The sequence below is a fragment of the Nyctereutes procyonoides genome, unplaced genomic scaffold, assembly GCF_905146905.1.
Source record: "Nyctereutes procyonoides isolate TBG_1078 unplaced genomic scaffold, NYPRO_anot_genome, whole genome shotgun sequence".
Classification (NCBI taxonomy): domain Eukaryota; kingdom Metazoa; phylum Chordata; class Mammalia; order Carnivora; family Canidae; genus Nyctereutes; species Nyctereutes procyonoides.
In genome coordinates, this window is record NW_026575026.1 from 5376687 (window position 1) to 5382204 (window position 5518).

At 40.8% G+C, this 5518-nt stretch overlaps 1 pseudogene; it reads right to left on the minus strand.

Annotated features, from left to right (window-relative positions):
• Positions 1-418: 418 nt before the first annotated feature.
• Positions 419-4454, minus strand: LOC129503290 (thioredoxin-dependent peroxide reductase, mitochondrial-like; annotated as a pseudogene).
• Positions 4455-5518: the final 1064 nt, after the last annotated feature.

A 5518-nucleotide genomic window follows, 5' to 3' on the forward strand; every position in this document is an offset into this window, starting at 1 on the left:
TGTTACCTTAAAAGAAAATTCAGTTTAGTACAAAGAAATTCAAGAAGAAAATTTCAGGACCCTGAATCAGAAGCTTCAGTATTTGTTGTACTACTCTGGTGTACATAAAATTTCAGGTAAGGCCAAGAAAGAAGAGTTTCCCCTTCCCATTGAAGACACAATCCAAGAAATACATCAACTAGCGCTCTATGAACTAGCTAGCCATCAAGAAGTTACCAATAAAGGACACTTTGTGTGTGTGAGTACATTCAAGAGCCTTACCCAATATGACAAAAAGAAAACATTTAGAATATTATTTATGGATACAGGCATAATTGGTGTTTTGTCTTCTGTAAATAATCATCTTTAAAATACTAAAAATGAATTCCAACTGTGGCTCTTTCATGATGTGAGAAGCTGTGGGTGCACATGAGATGATCTACTGATTAACCACCTCAAAGTATTCTGTGGAAGCAGTTGGATGTGGCATGATTGTAGGAGAATCCAGGCTGCTGGGCAGACTTCTCCATGGATTTCCACAAACTGGAACACCTTCACCAAGCAGAGGGTTTCTTCCACACCGTGGCCCAGGGAAGAGAGATCATTGACACTCAAGTGCTTGATGCCTCCACTGGGGTCAATGATGAAAAGTCCTCTGAGAGCAACTACCTGGGCCTTCTAACAGCCCACTGTAGTCTCAGGAAATCTGTTTAGTTAAATCTGACAAGAATGCAATGTTCATGCGGCCCAAACCACCATTCTTCCTTGGTGTGTTGATCTAGGCAAGATGGATGGAGAAGGGATGCACTGAGACTGCAACAACTTCACAGTTCATGTCATGAAATTCACTGGGCTTTGTCAGTAAAACAACAATTTTTTGTAGGACACACAAAGATGAAGTCCAAATGACAGAAGAAAAGCACCACATATTTCCCCTTAAAATCATCAAGGCTTAGGTCTTTGAACTCTCTGTTGACAATGGCAATGCCCTTACAATAGGGTGTGAGCTGGGTGATGCAAGAGCATGGTATGAGCAACTGGTGCGAAAAGTGAATTTTGTTTGACTGGAACCAGACCACAATACATTTGTCAGCCATGGTCTTTGGAAAGCAGCAGGGCTAGGGCTGCAGAAGCCTTACTTCTGACTTTCATATTCAAGCATTCAAACTGTCTGCTGTTGAGACTATTTCTGTTTAGGAATTTGAGAGACAAACTGCACTGGCAGGGTAATGAAGAATCACCCCTTCAAGTGTTTATTTCCATCCTATAACTGCTCTCTTTTCACTACTATTACCCTTCTCCTCTTTGGTTTCTGTGCGTGTGTGTGCTTCTGCATGAAAAACTTAAGAATGAATCGGTTACTAGGTTCATACCTGGATGAATGAACACGGGTTTACATTTAGCTGGTCGTCCTCATCATTAAGAGAGAAAAATGATCCTGGCATTGGTGCTGGTGGTGAATCAGCCAGTTAACTGGAGCTCTGACTAAACAATGATCTGAAACTTGCTGTGTGCATATACACAATCTTTTTGCTCAACAAAAAGTTTTGCAAAGGAAATATTCTTTTTTTTTCATTTTCAAAAGAAAGCTACATCTTTTTTGAGTAATAGGAGAAACCCATTTAAATCCATAGATGGTATGAATCATTCAGGCTTTCTTCTTACAAATTAGTGAAAAGAATAAGTAAAGTCAATCACCAAAGTTAGAGAAATTTTAGTCTTTTTTCCTGGGCATGCGCCACCCTTCAAATATTTTTAAGGAATCAGTTTTTGGAGGGGGTCTCAGAAAGAGCTGATCAGAAAGTATAGTAAAGGAGGACTCTGCCAACTGTTTTGAGCCAAAATTGTTTAGTCAGGAAGAGAGACTGTTATTTCAGTAAAAATCTGAAATAATATTACTAATATGACTTTTTTTTAAGAAAGAGAGCAAAAGTAGAGTCAGGTGCTTAACCAACTGACCGTTCCATGTGCCCCACATTACTAATAGGACTTTCACAGGCACATGGGGGGCTCAGATGGTTGAGCATCTGCCTTTGGCTCAGGTCGTGATCTCTAGGTCCTGGGATCCAGCCTCAGGTCAGACTTCCAGCTCACTGGGGAGTCTGCTCCTCCCTCTCCTTCTCCCTTTCCCACTGCTTGTGCTCTCGTGCTCGTGCTCGCTCTCCCCGCTCCCTCAAATGAATAAACAAGTCTAAAAAGAAAAAAAGACTCTTAATGAAGTACAGTAAAAGGTAGAATGGGCAAATTAACATTCCCGTACTTAAGCATTCTTTTGTGTGTATTCATGTTTCTTACTAGAAACTACTTCTGCAATATGCTGTCTCATATCTGTAGAATTTAAATTTTTTAATTATGTTGTAATTGCCAATGAAAAAATAATTTGTCAACTCCATGAAAAACTGAACATCTTTAATTTCAAAATTTAACTTCCACAAAGCAAAAACTGCCTGAAACTTCACCAACAGAAGTTCACTCTTTGCCATATTATATATTTTATAAATTTAATTTATAATGTTGTCCCTCAAAGTTCCTCCACCAAATCACCTAGTCCAGTTTATTGAAATCATCTAGTCATCCAAGCTATAAACTTCTGCTCTTCTCTTTAATCATTTCACCTTTATAATACACTATACTTCCAAACTCCATGAATTATTCTCTCTTCTCCATCATGATTTTCATTACCCAATTCAGCCCCTTAAAAATGCTCAAGTGGATCACCACAATGATCTCATAACCACTCCTTTACTTGCCAGACAATCCTTATCCAAGGGAAAAAGAAAATAACAACAACAACAAAATGTAAAAAGACTGATGGGTCCTGATGTCACCTCCAGAATAAAAATTTAAAAATCCTTCACCAGACTGAAGATGGTACGGAAAGAACATTGGTTTTATACCATTGTTCTCGTGTTTATTAGCTTTTCAATCTTATAGAAATTATTCAAATTCTCAGAGCCTTAATTTCTTTATTAGGGCTGGTAACACCTACCCAAGAAAGTAGTGGTATTAGTAAAATAAGACTATTCACATGAGACTGTTAGTAGAGCAGAAAATCTAGAAATCAGTTTTTCTTCCTTCTTTTCTCAGCATATTCCCAAACTGCTTTGTAGATCCTCCAGCCAAGTCCAGCCCCTTGCAATCCAAGCTCTAACATTCCAATTTCCCACAAACATGCACATCTGTATCCTATTTCTTTTGCCCGGAATTCGTCACATCTCTTAGCCTTCTTCACTCATCCAGCTTGTACTCGTGTTTCAAGACTTAACATCAGGTATCACCTCTCCAGGGTAGTTTCCTTCAGCCTCCTCCCCCTACCCCCCCACCCCAGTCAGAAGAGATTTCTGAGCCCATCTAGGCTGACAATAGCACATTTCTATGTTTTCACATGCTTTTTGTCAAGAACTGTAAAGGATGTGAATTTTTATCTACTCTCACCTGACAAGTTAGTCTGTCACATACTCATGTTGGCAGAAGACGAGAGAATCCTGCACTAGAGACAAGAGACTTCGCTAATCACAGCACAGCAAGCACTGCAAGTTGGTTTTCCTTGCTTCCCGAGTCCCATGGTGTTGAGGCTGAGAGGGCCCGGGTGCATGCAGAGCATGGAGTAGAACTCTGAGCCCAGAGAACCTGAATCTCTTCATGAGCCGGGAACAAACCTGCCAATGTTTGCCCCAGAGGGAAACATCTTTATTATGCTGGACAACAAACAAGCAAACCTTTACTTGGCTCTACAAGGAAAGGCTAATTCCATCTTCTAAGGCTCTCACTCTACAAATATCTGTAAAAGGTTAATCTAGAATGAAAGAGCAATTAGTTCTACTTGCAAATTTTGCAGAAACATGAGAGTCTCACAGAGAACTGTGTCCCAACACTTTTGATGAGGGAGCAGGGCTAGCTGAGGACAAAGCATAGCTGATATCCCACAAAGGACCCCACCGAGGGTGGGATGCGTGTGAAATTCTTCAGGAAGCCTCCAGATGCCTTTTTTTTTAAATTGAAGTTCGATTTGCCAACATGTAGTAAGACATCCAGTGCTCATCCTGTCAAAAGCTAGAGGGAAAAACAATCTTTAACTTGACAATGGCAAGGCCTCCAGTATCTTCCTCCTTAGCATGTGAAAATCCTTTTGAAATCTCCCTTTTGCTTACTTCCCCCAACTCTTGGGTATATAATCAGCCACCTCATAAAGGCCCAGGGCAGCCACTCTCCCTGCCCACAGGTCCTGTCCTGGTGCTTTAATAAAACCACCATTTTGCACCAAAGATGTCTCAAGAATTCTTTCTTGATCATCAGCTCCAGACCTCACCTATATACCAAAACTTCATCACATTCATGGGAGCTTGCCCTTTATTTCCAAGGTGGTGGTAGAGAAGGCCTGATAGTTACCAAAAATCCATCTACAAACTATGAAAAGTAGCTATATCTTGATAGATATCTGAGCCTCACCTTTTATCTACATCATTAATCCTCATAGCAGCCTCATGAGGAAATTTCTATATTCCAAACTTTTGGACTGGGGTGTGTAGGTGGCTCAGGAGGTTAAGTGTCTACCTTTGGCTCAGGTCACAATCCTGCTTTCTCCCTCTCCCCCCTGCTCATGCTCTCTTTTTTTTTTTCCTCTCTCTCTCAAATAAATAAATCAATTTTTAAAAAATTTTTAGAGGGATCCCTGGGTGGCGCAGCGGTTTGGCGCCTGCCTTTGGCCCAGGGCGCGATCCTAGAGACCTGGGATCGAATCCCACGTCGGGCTCCCAGTGCATGGAGCCTGCTTCTCCCTCTGCCTGTGTCTCTGCCTCTCTCTCTCTCTCTCTCTCTCTCTATCTCTCTCTGTGACTATCATAAATAAATAAAAAAATTAAAAAAAAATTTAGACTGATTGGTTAAGTCCCTTACCCAAAGTGACAGAACTAATAAGTGGAAGACATATGTTATTTTTGAAACTAGCCTATTTGGTTCCAAATTCCATGAACTAAACTCCCTCATGTGAATTCTCCGGTAAGCTGACTCCTCTTAGCTCCATCAGCAGCTAGGACTGGAGAACCAAGTGAATGAGAGATGATTCTGGAGGTTGGCCCAGACTCTGGTCTGTGAGTGACTACATTGACAGTACTAAGCAGGAGCCACGAAGTGGAGAGAAAGAAAAGCATCTAAGTCTCACTTCACTTGCCTTCCAATTTTGGCTGAAGTCTGTCCTAATTGTAGATATACCGGAGCACACTGGTTCTCTTTTCACTTCATAGGAAGATTGGAGCAAATGCAAAGAGATGGGGCCACTTAGAAATGCAGAGTGCCATGGCATTTCTATTTCTCAGATTAACATTGTTCATAAAATTTCAGATGGTTTCTTTCAATGATCGATTCATTCATCTCTCCATCAAGTCAAGAAATTTTTGTGGCAAGCTAATGAAGTATCAGATAACTCTGGAATATAGAGGACTCAGCGTAACGGAAGATATGTGAACTTTTAAATCAAACAGAGCTCAGTTGGAAACCTGCCTCTCCCACTTATAAGTTTTCTAACCTCTCTGAGCCTCTG